Genomic DNA, 16,182 nt, shown 5'->3' with positions numbered 1-16,182 from the left:
TCATCCATTAAAAAAATATTGTAGACGATCTTTTTTTAATAAAAAAAATTAAATTGAAATTTTCAATAGACGTTCTGTTTTGTGTATTTTTTATATGTGTGTATTTAAAAAACACATGTCCTTTATTTTTATGCTTAGTTTATGCACAGTATAAATAAGAGTTGCTTGGGGACCTATTTGCCGTCTGTGATAAAATATGTAGTGGTATTAATTATTGTTATTAATTTTTTTTTTAATTTATCGTCTATTCACAACAACCTAACCTAACGCACAAACCTAAAAACCTTTAATAAAATACATTATACACCTAATCACAAAATAAGGTTTTTGTAAAATGAAAATGTCATTTTGTGATTGTATATACTGAATAAATTATGTTGGTATAGGCAACCACAGCACCTGACATTCTTGCGAACATTAAAAAACTACCTTACTTATATCAAAGTACTACTTTTATATAAATTAGCCTGTAACTGCCTATTAACTGTCTACAGTTTTTAGTGTTTAAATGAAAGTACTTTTTTTAATGTTTTACATTAGGTGTTAATTAAGATTGAGTGAAATGCCAAATGCTAACAACTATCCTAATTTAATTCGACATTATAAAAATTTTCCTTAAAATGAAAATAACGGAACCTTATTAAAAATTCCATTAGGTGATAACGTTAACTATTCTAATTTCGTTAAATATCACAAAACATTTTCCTTAAAAAAAGCCAAAGGAAATATTCTTTATTGACGTAACCTTATTAAACTAAAATACATATAGTGTAATATTCTATCTGACTACAATTCCTTAACAGAATACTTAACAAATATTGCAATAGGCTCGGAATAAGTGCAACATTTGGCCAAGCATATTATTGCAATATCTTTAATCGAATAACAATATGTAACTGTCAACAAATAACTGGTAACTTACACTGGCAACTCAGTTGTGCTGATATTACTTACCAGTGGTAAGTAATATCAGCACAACTGAGTTTGTTTTTTTTTTTTGTGATATGTTGTCGAAAATTTTCAACGAAATTATAAAAAAATTAAAAAACAAAAACGTATCTAATTGTAAGAAAGACACATAAGAAATTATAAAAAAAATTTTCTCTATTTGTTATAAAATATTCCTATAATTGTGATATATAATATCGTCACTTATAATCATTTTTAATAATTATAATAATTAGACACTTAGATGAATTTTATAGTAATTTTTACGGGCATTGCTAATTAATACTGGGAAAATATCTTCTTCTTCTAAATCTATTCGAAATAAAGATAAAAATCAAATGAACTTTAACATTTTGTTCTATCTTAAATGAACATCTTATGGCCATTATTAAATGAAGTGACTTAGATTAACTGCCCTTGTAAAACAGTTAATATAAGTCACTTTAATATGCTCCCTAGTACTTAGTATTTCTCAAAATACAGATGTCTATTAGTACGTAGAACATATTATGTTCTAAATTCAGAGACATGCCTGTTACAACTGTTTCAGATATCTATATATTAATACGTGATGCAAAAACTTTGTACCCCTTTTTACGATAATTGCGTAGACGGAGGAGTATGAAATTTCGCACTTATAGTTTATTTAGAGAAAGAGTGCAAAATGCTAATATTTTTTTTAATTATGCATAAAAAATACATTAAATAAATAAAAAAATTAAATAATAATAAATAAAAAAGATTATATGCACTACCATGTATTTGACACACACACGCATATATACTCTTTTGTTTATTGTTAAAGTCTGTGATGAAATTGAGAATAGATTAATTATTGTTTGTCTGTAATACTATTTGTCTATAATCTATAGTCATAATAAATGTCAAACATAACCATAATAAATTGGGGGGAAAGGGATTGTTAGCAATGGAGTTTGACAGCCCCATTGCTAGCAATATGCCTTATTAGGTCGACCTCCACGTGGTTCCTCCTGGAAACCATTGACCTACAAACAAAACTGACCTACTTCATCCTCACCTATCATCTTTCACTGGTGCCCCGCCGGTGTATACCAATAGCGCGGGTGGGGTTACCATCCCATTATCATCCATTAAAAAAAAACCATAATAAATTCATTTATTACAAAACACGTTATGGTCGAATTTCGACCACTGGGTGACCATTAGTTATTATAGATAGGTATAGATAGATATTAATTATAATCACATCTATTGTTAGATTCTTCTGTACATCATAATTTAAATTTAACCTTTCAACAATCTATATTTAAAGGACTTATATATGTTTAGAACTTACCAAAATATACTTGCATCATAATTTGTGTTCATAATGTGGAATATGGGTTCCATTTCATAAAATTTAACAACATATCAGTCCATTAGTTATTAAATATAGACAGATATATAAATTAAGGTGATGGTACCAAAAGAAAAAATCGTGAAATATTCACCTTTCGTGCTTTCAAAAATGAAATGTAAATTAACCAAATACATTTTGCTTTGCAGAAAAATAGCGCTTTCAATCGAGGACACACACATATATCAGTGAATGACGGAATATTTTGTAGATACATAGATTAAATTGAAAATATTTGTATTTATAATAGGGAATCCATGCTAACTTGACAACAGCACGCGCCTAGCGTTTTTTATTATTATTTTACCGACATCTTTTTAAACATTTTTTTTTACAAATCTTAAAATGATGTTATTAGCTTCGATTTTACATGACTATAAAAGTATCTTGTGACCAAGACATAAGGTATAAATTTAATAGAATATATTTTGATTACTAATCTTATTATCTAACTGTAATTGCCAACCCGCCTGCCAAGCGTGGCAACTACTGACACTCCTTATGACGAAGGCTTATGTTCAACAGTAGACAGTTAACGGCTGAACTGATGAATGATGGTGTTTCGTTTTTATTATTTATTAAGTAAATAAAGTTTTCGTGTGGTCCCGGCATAGAATAGTCCACTCCTATCTTTTGCGCGGCTGTCGTAATAAGTGACTAAGGGAGGGCGAGGGATGCCTTTTAAAACATCTCCAAAGATTAACTGCGGTTGTCAATCCGTCTGCCATGGCAACTACTGGCAAACTCTTCTTAGTTAAAAGCTGATGTGAAGAAAATGAAGCTAAAATTCCTACCGTCTCACAACAGAATATAAATATATTAAACAGCAAAGTATCAAGAAAATTATGTTAGCATATAAGTATTTCAATTGTTAACAGACGGCAGGGCCTTTTGAATTGTACACTTTGAATGCCAAGGAACATAATAAGCACAACTCATTTGCACATCACACAACTTTCCAGTATTGAATAGCAAACGTTTTCATTATTTTCTCGTGTCAGACGTAGTTAGTACAAGTTGAGAGTTTATTGTTTGAAAGTTGGAGTTGAGATAAAAATGATCGCCGGAAAAGAAGCACACTCAATTGGCAGGGATAATTGTCCTCTCGGCATATCGTCAGGACAACATCATAGTTTTATAAGTATTAATTTAGTGCTTTAAAAAAGTTAAACGCATAAGCGATTTTCAAAACACATTCCAAAAGTTTATAACTCTTTTTACACTACACTAATTGTTTTTTAATAACACATTAAATAACTAGTTTAGACGGTGCAACTGATAGAAAATAATAACATCCCCTCCCCCAACCCTGTTAGGGGGCTTCTATACAACAGTGGGCTGTTAACAGCTGATATGATTATGATGATGATGATAGACATGAACAGCATCAAAAACTTCACAAAATATTTACACCTTAAAGAATATTTACATCGATTGCTTGGGTACCTCTGTCCAACTCGTGTTTTAACCGTGAAGCAGTTGTGTTTGCATGGCTGTGTTTCGGTTTGAAGAGTGAGATATTGCGTAAATTAACTGAGTACAGAGGAATAACACATGAGTCCTCAGGAATGGCAACGCATGGGGTGTATAATGGGCGAAACAGTATACTCTGTTATGTCCATGGTACTTCTCATGTCTATAGGCGACGGTTACCACCTTCCATCAGGTGGGCCGTCAGCTTGTTTGCCATTCTAAATTGTATAAAAAAAAAGGTATATAGTGAACTTTTAAAATAATAATTTTGTAAGGTATTTATGAAGAATGTCGTAATTAATATATGCGTTTATTTACGACTTCGGCTCTGCTTCGCAGATTCGCATGTTAGATAACTTTTTTGATAATATTATGTAGCTTATGCTACTCGCTGATAATGTATCTTTCTAAAGGTGACAGTATTTTTAAAATCAATTCAGTAGTTTTTGCGTTTATCTATTACAAACAAATCAACAATCAAATCTTTCCTCTTCATAATATAAGTATAGATTAAGGCAGCTTTTTATGCTTGCAGTAATTCGACTTATTTCTGAATCGCTTATGATAGTTTTTTTTTTTTAAAGAGTTTGTGTTTCTCACAATTTAACGTTAATTCTTATTTATATAAAACAGTGTATTCTTACTTTATTAATTAAATTTTATTTTTTTAATTACATTTAGGCTTCATTATTATTTGCTATTGAGTAACTGAGTGGTTATATATGCAAATAGAAATATCAGACACTTAAACAAAGTAAATATTGTAGCAATAATTTTATTGATTTAGTAACTTATATAATAATTGTAGATGAGATGTAACATTAAAAGACAGACCGAGAAGTTGTACTATTATAAAGAAGTTTAGACTAAATAGTCGAGTGTATCAAGTTTATAATAATTTTAATAATTAACAGTTACACTAACTAGTAATTTAAACGATAACCGAGCATCCGTGTGCATCAAACTTTATTAATTGTTAAATCAGTTGTCAATGGTTAAATTTGTGGTTAATATCAAAAGTGTGAAATTACGAATTATTTATTAACTTTGATACAATTTTGCCATATAACATCAAGCTAGTCACTTGTACGTAGATTTATTGTGCAATAAAGAATAAATAAATAAATGGTACTATGGCAACACTGGTATCAAACCAAAAAATAATTAAAATTTATTTTCATGATGTTTTGTAGTTAGTACTAATTTATAATAAAACAAAAATAGACATGTATTCATAATATTAAGATGGATAAAAAATAAGCATTTCTTAAAATTTCATAAATGACCCTGGAATTTACCATTTTATACATTGCTATTTTAAATTAAGTAATTTCAGTAGGTATAGAAGAGCAATTAAGAAATGTAATTATGAAATACACAGATATAATAAAGTAAACACAACTAAGAAAATTAATTATTACACATAATAACAATTACTTAGTATGTATATATTTTCTTTAAAAAATCTTTTAAAAATTTGTAAGTATTTTTATTTATGTTTGAGGTTAATTTAACAGATAATATAACTCTAGTCAAAAATTATAATTTTCTGTTAAGATAAACTTTAATTAATAAAGTTATAAGTTGAAACATCACAACTTAGATCTTAAACACCAATTATTAAATGGTTGATTTAACAGCGAATAAACTTTGATGTACGTAGCTGTAAGAGATCATATACATAGTTAGAAAGATTAAAAAGAGGCTGTTGTATTGGTTTGGTTGATATATAAAGGAAAGACTGAAAAAGTAGGTGGCATGATGAAAAAGGACCCTAGTTAAATAAACGAATTGACTGATGAATATTTAAACGGAGAAGAGAAATAGATGTTTTAATCGAAATTTTTGGAAAATTCCGAGCCGAAATCCAGTAACAATTCTCTCTAAATAAGGAGTATAGTTGTGTACCTATATAAGTGTTTTCAGACAAAGGACGAAATCGTGTATATCATAGTATGAAATATTCGAAAATATTTTCAAAGTCGATTATGCTTTTTGAGGCAAGTAGTTAAATTAGTATTTAAAATATACTCGTAAATTACTTTTAGCACTGTATATTTAACACATGTTTATAAATATTAACATGTATTAGATACAATGAAATACAATACAATAATAACATATCTGTGGTGCTAAAAGTGTATTATAGACTATATATGTACAGTGTTGAGCACTTCAAGTTATCTTATATAAAACATATCATACATATTAACATATATCAAATAATAACTTTATTATATGTAAATTAATAGTAAATATGGTAAATAAATGTATATATTCAATTTGATTTTATATAAAATAAATTAATAATGTTTAATATATATATATAACGTTGTGGGTGACCATGTTTTTCAGTCAGTAGGCCACCAGGTAGCTTATTTAGCATTCCTAGTTTTAAATATATATATATATTTTTCTGCAATACTTATTTTGAACGAAGATGTCAGGCTGCAAACGAAGAGATATTGAATCGAAATATCCCTTTTATCTTACCAATGTAATCATAGTTTTGGTATGACGCTAGTACTTCAATATAATTATATTGGCATTGGTTATCAAATAACAAGTTTTGTTAATAATTTTGATATATTAATTAAAATAATATGTATAGTAAATACACACGCATATTAATAAGCTACAGGAAATGCTTCATAGTTCAGTCACCACAACTTTAACTTTGTGAATATAACTTATGTAACTACAGAGATAGGTAAAGTAATATAAAGAGAAACATACCTACATAACATAACAATATAGATACTATATATACATAATATACATGATCTAGGTACACTTTTGAATTATTTAATTAAAGCTGATCTAAATTATTATTACATATAAGAAGGAAATTTTAGATTTTTTTTCTTAGTAATGAATAAACTCAGAGAATTCTTTTGCCAACAGAATTTAAAAAACAAAATTAGAGATCTATCTATTCGTGTAAAGCCGGGGGTGGTTCGCTGTTTTGTCATATTCGTATAACTATTATAGATTTTCACGTATGCTTTTAAAAGAACCGTTTTAATAATAATCATAATTATTTATCTCAACTTTACTCACGTTTTTAAATTTGAGGATACCCGACTAGTTTTGAACTTATTAGGAGCCCATACTCATAAGCGATTCTTTGTTGTATCTAGTGCTGTTCGTAATAACCTGAATTGAAAAATGTGAGTAAAACATACATGATTTTGTTTTATTAAAAAGTGGACAAGAATAATTAATTATAATCATAATAATATTTTTTATAACATTATCTTACATTCAACAAAATCAATTTACCATACCATACCATACATTAATCGTCCACTGCTGAACATAGGCTTCCCCCATAAGGGGGGTTTTGCATGTAGTTGTCACGCTTAGCAAGCAGGTTGGCAATCGTAGTTAGGCTTTTAGTGACTTTTAAGAAAGACTCTGCTGCCCATTCCTCGACCATTAAGTTCCCTTAGTCGCCTCTTACGACACCCACAAGAAAGGAAGTAGTGGTCTGTTCTACGCTTTGGCCACATGGCAATTTACTTCAATCTTTATTAATAATATAAAATTAAATGTGAATATTGTAGGTGTAAGGGAATATGTTTGTTACCTCTTGACGCTTTAATGACTCTACCAATCGTCATAAAATTTAACTACGCTGCATATATAAAGATATACGAGTGTGCTATATTTTATCTCTGCCAATCAATATACCCCTCCAATGAAATCGCAGGTAAAGTCTAAGTCTTTTATAAATGCTCTTAAGGGTGTTTCTAATTATTCTCAGATATGTTTATTTACATATTTAGCCTAGTATTTATTTTTACTAGATTTTATTACATGTTTTTTTTTATGGGTGAAAATGGTTTGATAACCCCGCCTGCGCTAACAGGATACGCTGGCAGAACACCAGTGAAGGGTGATAGATGAGAATGAAAACAGGCCAGTTAGCACATCATGATGAATTTATCAGGAATTAACCATGATAGTTTCCAGGGAGAACCGCGAGGAGGTCGACCTGGCTGGGCATATTGCTAGCAATAGGATTCTCAGTCTCCATTACTAACAATCCCTTTCCCCCCTGTAACTACATGTTGTAAGGGTTTAATGATTGTTTAAACTTGTTGGTTAAATAAAAAATAAATACAAGTGGTCAACCCAATTAAGGGGCTTTCTATATTAAATTTGAAGCTTAAGTGAATTCCCGAAAGACATTTAAAACGAATTTACCTTCACATAATGGTTAACAATTTAGACATGTTTGTGTGAAAAGCTTGTGGATTCCGTCCCGCATTCCTATGAAGTCTAATTGCAAACGTGATTTGGACACAAGTGTTTTGAGTACATCGAAGAATAGATCTATTTATATGTATATATATATATATATATATATATATATATATATAAACACACATACAGGCCCTTAAGTGTATACACAAGTAAGACAGATAATGTTAAATTTAGTCACGTAGTTTTTTTTTGTATTAACCTTTTATATTTTCTATTATAGTATTTTTCATGTAACTTAGAATAACAAGCCGTTGGTATATGTATAGGTATACAGGGTTCTTATTTTTTGTTACCCTTTATTTATTTATTTATTTATTCTTTATTGACCACATTACAAAAAAAAATGTCTGGTACAAAAGGCGGATTTGATACTATATAGCATTCTCTCCCAGTCAATCTTTGGCTAAACAGAAATTTGAATATGCGGTGAAAAAAATTACAACACATACAATAGAGATTATATAAATATACATATATGAATATATTAAACAAATATTACATAAATATACAAATATGTAATAAAAATACATACATACAAATATAAATATACATATATAAATATACCTACATACTTATAGATTATATACGATAACACAAATAAACAACGATAGTTACTTGTTACTAATAAGACAGTATATATTTTGTACTCTTTAGCATCTTGATTTATATGTTGATTATGAATAAATTATATATTATGTATGTAGTCAGTAATCAAATACTTACACCTAAAACCACAGATGGGGTAGTCGGAATTATTTGTTGGTTACTGTCGAATTCGCCACGGTGAACCAAATAACTTAATTTCATCTTCACCTATCATTGATACTTCACCAGTGTATACTGATAGCGTAGGTGGGGTTAACTCGATTTTCAACCATTCAAAAAACTATAAATCGGGGTAAACCAACAGAGCGCGACGCCCACGATGTTCAAAAAGTTTTAATTTTCATCCGATTTAAATTTAAGCCAATGAGATAGCATCAAAGGGCATGGTTTTGTGAAAAATAAATTAAGAGCATCCTCAATAGACCACAGAAGTTAATTACAATCAACTCGTTTCGTGATCAAATTGAAAGTATTTAGTCTTCGGAATGTCTTTGAGGGCGACAAATCTTTCACTTTAAAAGTTGAGCAAAGGAAATTGTGTGAACAACTTGTAAATGCGAATTAAGTACGATACTTATATAAAACCGCCTGTTTATAACTTGTTAAACATATTTTGGAAATTTAGAAGTGAACATATTCTTATAACCCTGTTAATTGATTTAATATTATTCACATGATATATTTATAAGTACTATTTCTAGGTAAATAATTGGATAGCTACTTAATTTAAAAAACGAAGAATGGCATAAAATTTTTAGGAATAATTTAGGAATACTGCATTAACTAACTTTATAATCATAATATAACTTCACTAATTTTGCCGTATGGTCCCGGCATAGAATGGGCCATCCCTACCATTCCCGTGGGTGTCATAAGAGGTGACTAAGGGAACTCAATGGTCGAGTGTTAGGCAGCAGCGTCCCTCTTAAAACATGACCAAAAACCTAACTGTATTTGCCAACCGGCTTGCTTTTTTTTAACTTCGACCTTACAGGATATATTTCTAACAATATGGCGACTAATCTATATTACCAACAATCCCCTTCTCCTGAGACATATAGGTCGCCATATCTATTTTAATATTGTTTTCATATATGTCTATATTTTATTCGATCGTTAATTTAATCGTAACTTTCTTACATTATATGGTAAAATATGCAAATGTTTCAAAATATATATATAAACAATGAAAAGGTTAACAAAATAACATTCACAATTAGTCCGCGCAAGCTTGCACCTCTAGGAAGGTCAGTTAATTTTATTACTATTATATTAGCTGACCCAGGAAACATTATTTTGCCCCCTAGCGCTATTGCCGGATTCATTTTTTTTTTCTTTTCAACACAAAAACTGTTCCATCTCTCAAATTTAAGTGAACAATAGGTACACATTTACAAAATTTCTTTAAAATCGGTTGAGGGGTTTTTGAAATTAGCTTGAAGGAACGTCGTGACATGGAAAGTAGGTATATACTCGTATATTACAAATTATGATCGTTTGTTTGTAATGGAGAAACTCAAAAACTACTCAAGTGTTTTTAAAAATTCTTTCATCTATAGAAAATTCAGCGAGTAACATAGGGTATATATTATTTTCAAGATTTGGAGATAAATACTAGCACTTAAATGAAATTTGTATTACAGTACAAAAGACTTGAAAATATCCATGTAAAATATACAAGCCAAGTACTGGCTAATACTGTTACTGTGACATTTTCGCGTTGCAGTTGGAACTGAGATGGAGGAACTTTGAAAACAAATAAGGACACGAGATACAAAGCAATGACACAAATACTGGGAGACTGGAAACTATATAATTACAAAATTTAACTTTCATAATGTTAAACGGAATAAAATAATAACATATATTTAATTGTATATAACTGCATAATGTAAATACTTTATATAAAGTCGGTAATTAAAATGTAAAATTTATTGGGATATTAATTTAACCTTTTAATATGTTACGTGGTTTAAAATATTTATATAAATATATAGTTGTATATATTACAGCTTTTTGCCCGTTACTTCGTACGTGGATGAATTGACAAGCGTTATTTTCGAAAATAGGAAAACCAATTAATTAGACAATTTTTGGAAGCGTTTCAAAATAAAACATACACCAGATTTTATGTTAGACCTTCCATAACAAAGCCGTGAAAACAGCATCCAATATGGTGCAGTAGTTTTGCCGGAACAAACATTTAATAAGACAGTCAGAAATAATAAATCTCAAAAATATTGTTTTGGTATCTATTGATCTTGGTAAGATTCCTCATTTTATTATTTTTTAAATATTTTCCTTGTATAGACATCGTCTAGTTACAGTTGTATTATATTAGTAAAATTTATACAACTCCCATATAGTTGTTTTTTTTATACCAATTTTTTTATGCACATGGTATTTACCAATAATTATTATACTCGTACCAATAAATACAATACCAAAACAAAGTTTACAATAAATAAGAAACAAAGACAAAAGAATAGATTTTATTTCGAAAAAAAAATGCGTAGCTTCAACGGGTACCAACATTGAATTAAAAATATTTGAATGTAGAATGTGCGAAATCGTGTGTTTTTTGAGCCGCACGTAAAAACGACAGCTTCGATAGTCACACGATATTTCGCGATGTAATCGCATGACATAAAGGCAAAAAAATCAGACGTATTCAAAATATTTTTATTTGGAAGTTAAAAGTTGGTCGGCAGGCTAAAACATGTTTAAATAATTTGATCACCTAATCGACAACTAGGTGATCAAAGGACCGATTACTTTGAGCATCGTATTAGTTTGGGTCTTTATAGAGAGGAAATACGATCAATGCTTTTGGTACCCTACTCAACAACAATGTTTATATAATTTCCAAAAGGAGGCAGTTCCCAATTCTCTTGTAACTGTTGATGACTCCTGCAATCCATGATGATCACTTAATTTTCCAACATTAGTTTCGATTTTTTTTTAAATAAAAATTTTAAATTGGATGTAATTCTTGCAGACCATAAGATTTAATATACCGGAGTGCCTTATTAAGTTAAAAAAAAAGAAGTATTAACATTGGATTAAAAAAACCGGCCAAGTGCATGTCGAACTCCAACTGTCGAAATACAAATTATAATTTAAAAATTGCAAAAATATATTTTCAATATAACTGCAAGTTGAAAGTTTTCGGATTTTTCCCATATTTGTACTGTACGAACTAAAAGTACCGTATAGATTTTGATTCCGTTGCAAATATCAAAATATGAGCTGTAAACGGCCGTATCTTTTGCTTGTCTTGTCTTAGAAGTTATAATTTTCCATAGCTTCAAGGGCTAGACAATTTGAATATTTTATATAAATTTCAGCTTGATATTTTCACATGTTACTGAGAAAAAAAAATTTGATAGACGGCCGAACAGACAACAAAGTGGTAATATGTGTTCCGTTTTTTTCTTTTAAGGTACGGTACTATTAAAATTGATAAATTAGACAATAATAAATAGTATTTTACATATTTTTCTTTATAAATCTCTTGGTAATTTTGTAGACTTTGAAGATACTTTGTAATTAGAAATTTCCTTAAATGAATTTGCGAGCAATCTAATTTTTATCTAATGTTATCCGCCCTTTACAATATTTTGTTTTAATAAATAACTAAAGAAATAAAATAAATATTAAATATATAAAAATTCAACGTTACTTACTAAAATATAAAATAATTTTAAAATTCTTCCAGCTCAGGATATATTGATAAAAGTGACCCCATAGCGGTATTTATGATATAATTAATTTATGTAACACTGCATGAAATTCGATTTTAGAGGCTTAAACCGATCCCATTTTATTCACCGAAATTTCTGGTCGTGGAATTTAAAAAAGGGTATCGGATTATCTTGATTACAATATTATTGAGCTCTTTTTAAAATGGTTGTCTCATAATAAATTTATTTTAATTAAAATTTGGAAAAACATCAAATTGAAAAGGCATATAAACAAAATTCTTTTTTTTTTTTTAAGAACAATACTATAGTTAATACGTATATGTAATTAATGGATTGTAACCGTGGTTACTTATTTTGTTAGTAGAACCAAAGTAGTGCAATTAGTTATACATCTAAGCTAATGTTATAAAATAAAAAATATATATACATAACCCAAAAACCCCTCAAGGGACAGCCTTATGTTCAGCATTGGACAGTTGAAGGCTGATATGATGATGGTGATGAAATATACATGCTGAAATATTTTTTTAACGAAATCTTTGTCAAACAAATCTAAAAAATGTATAAACTTCATCGGTCAAAGCGTTTATAATAAATAACACTTGACTTTTACGTATTGCCAATTCACCAACTCGAACTTTGCAGATGAGTGGGTATTGGACATTCCCTACATTCCACTTCTGTGGAATTCTGATCGGCTAACCTGTTGTGTGGTAATCCTTTATATTTTCCGTAACGAAATCTATGCTAAATTGTTCAAAGTTTCCTTCCAAGTTACCTTATTTCCTTTGTTGATTGTTTCTTTGTTTGTTGATTGTTTTTCAAGCGCAGTGAAATGTTTTATTTGAAATATATTTATATTTATTTAATGTATTATAATTTATATAAAGTAACAGGATTTAAAATATCCTGTGTTCTTTAAATAAATTCCTTTTAGGCGAATTTAAATTATATATTTATTTTATGGTTATACTATTAATTTCACCAAAGAAGAATAGATAGGTAAAAAAAATTTCATAATTTTCAACATACTTTAGAAAAGGAACTTCTCTACTCGGTTGTATTTTTTTATTGAATGGATACACTTTCAATTTAGTCTCATAGAAATTTTATCTAAATCGGTTTAATGTTTTAGTTTTTAAGTCAAAGTTACTGTTTTACCGTAATTGGAGTCGTCTTTCCCAATATAAATAGTATTTTATTAAGAATAAATATTATCTACCAAATAGTATATATTTAATTAATATTTTAAACAATAATAGAGTTACCAAAGTAACAAAAGAAGTAATTCATACAATAATGTAAAATAAATTCAGATTATAAAACGTGACACTAAAATATATCATCATTTAAAAATAAAAATCATTCCTACACGAACAGAATTAGAACCCGGATCTTCCTTGTTTTCGCTGTCTTTAACGGTTATTTACAATTAATAATAAACTATTTAATCATAAACATTAAAGCAAATTTTTTTAACTTTATTATTACTTATTTATTTAATTTCCATATTAGATATATTTGTTTAAAATCTACGATAAAAATTTTGAATATTTGTAGTTTTCTTCATAATGCTAACCGAACGAAGCTACAAAACTTACTCACATGTTTTGTGAGTAGTTTAAAACCAAATTTATGTTTATAAAATATCTATTATTACAAGTTTTGTCATTTATTTTTCTATTACTAAACGAGTAACTAGTTCATTTAATGTAGGTCAATAAACACCCCTGTATCGGAGTGACTGCGTAAAAATAATACAAAGATATAACTATTCTTTGATTAACTCATCGTAATATTTAAATAAAGTCTTTCACTAACTTCTATCTCATTGTAATTTACAAGAGTAATATAAGATTTATTGTTATTATTTATTTTACATTACTTAGTAATATTATTTATTTTATCAAATTGTATTAACAGGAAACTATTCTAATGTCTAGTAATATCAAGTGGTAATTATTTTTAAAGCAGAGGTTTATGAAAATATTCTTTTTTAATTGTAATTTCCTGTATTTATTTCATGCGAATAGATTTAAAATTATCTATTATTTTAATTACATTATTTTATCCAATACACAAAAAAAAATATTTTTCTCTATAACAATTATATTTTTCTCATAATCATACTTACAGTCTAGTTTTTAGGAAGGTTTCATGTAAAAATAAAATAGTTATAAACCTTGTAAAGCTTTTCGTAACTTACCTCAAGTTGTAAGTTGGAACTCGGTAAATGCACAAACTGATACTAGTGCGCGTCTGCCGCGCTTTGTCACTCAAATGAGCGGAGCGGATATCTGCACTCATTTTATACGCTGGCCATACGCGTACCGGATGGTGCTACGCCGCTACGCCGCGCCCAGCGTAGGCGTGCGTAGGCCCCGGCCTACGGCGTACGCTCATACTATATCTGAATAAAGCAAACCAAATATATGTTATACCTAAATTACAACATTTAAAATATATTTATATATTATATTTTCACAGGTATATAAAGGTAAGTATATAAAGTATATAAATAAACTCTAAAATAAATCTAGACATTAGTACTTAATATAATTAATTAGTATTGACTAGTGGGAATTAAATTTAAAATTAGAATATTGTAATTATTATTATATATATAAATATAAAAACCTTTGTAGTATGTGTCTGTAAACTGTGTCTTTAAGGATTGTGTCCCACGTAAAAAAACTGACTTAATTGTAACAAAATTAGTTATTTTTATTTTTAAACTAAACTACTCAATTTAGCTAAAATTTCTATGAGGCTAAATTCTAAGCATATCCTTTCACATAAAAAAAAGAATTTTCCAAATCGGCTTAGAACTGACGGTGTTATTAACAAACGTTACAAAAAATACAGGCGAATTAAGAACTTTGTAGTTTTTAAAGTCTGTTGAAACTGATGTCATTACTTTCATATTTTTTACAGCAACATTGGAATACCTCTGACCCAATCATTGATTAAAGTCGAAAGTATATTTATTTTATTTTTGCAATTTGTATGGAAAAAAATGTTTCTGTTGAAAAAATATTGATTGCTGAGTAGGTAGGTATATATAGGTATATATATCTACATAGAAGTATCAAATAGATTTACCAAAACATAATAACGACAAAGTATCTCTAATTACCCCGTTTGGAATTACAATAGTGAACACATTTATGTGCCCATATTTTTTTATTAATGCCATTGTTTATGGTAAAGGTTTTGGTATGGTATTTCGGATGGCGTTTGCTTTAGTTAATTAATACATTAAGTTTGAATACCTCTATGTAATGGATATCTATATATAAAATTTCTAATAATGAAACTGTATTTAAATAAATGGATTCTGATACAATTTGCTATTATTATGACTTAGTATTTTAGTTAACATATATTGCTTTTGCTACGATAAAAATATTAGTCCAATCAGAAAATAAAAAAAGAATGCATATAACGCCATGAAAGCAATTTATATATCAAATAAATCTAATTTCGATATATACTTACTCATGGCAAATTTATGACTAAAACTTAAATAAAAAAATAAATACTATATGATCGATATTAGAAGTTATCCTTAATTTATTAACAATATAAATAGTTGAAGGGATACAAAAAATATACACTTACAAAAATCTGATAAACATATTTTTACTTTAGATTCTTTGTTTTCTCATTGTGATTATTTCTTGTAATTGTTTATATTTATAATAGGTTTACTGTTGTGATATTTTGGAGGAAACGATAAAGAGTATCTATCTATCTATAGATCTAACTTTTCTCCCGCAACTTCGATTGCGTGGATTCTAGAGA

General features: G+C 28.5%; 1 protein-coding gene across 1 annotated transcript in view; it reads right to left on the bottom strand.

Annotated features, from left to right (window-relative positions):
- Nucleotides 1–14,678, bottom strand: part of LOC113521357 (allatotropins-like) — a 49,783-nt gene extending 35,105 nt beyond the window's left edge. The window contains exon 1 of the mRNA XM_026906880.3: nt 14,585–14,678. The gene's annotated coding sequence lies outside the window, so the exon portion shown is untranslated. The remainder of the gene's footprint in view (nt 1–14,584) is intronic.
- Nucleotides 14,679–16,182: the final 1,504 nt, after the last annotated feature.

This window comes from Galleria mellonella, unplaced genomic scaffold, assembly GCF_026898425.1.
Source record: "Galleria mellonella isolate WM207_F2 unplaced genomic scaffold, CSIRO_AGI_GalMel_v1 utg55, whole genome shotgun sequence".
NCBI lineage: Eukaryota > Metazoa > Arthropoda > Insecta > Lepidoptera > Pyralidae > Galleria > Galleria mellonella.
The sequence above is the reverse complement of the archived record's forward strand: the minus strand, read 5'-3'. Positions and strand labels throughout refer to the sequence as shown.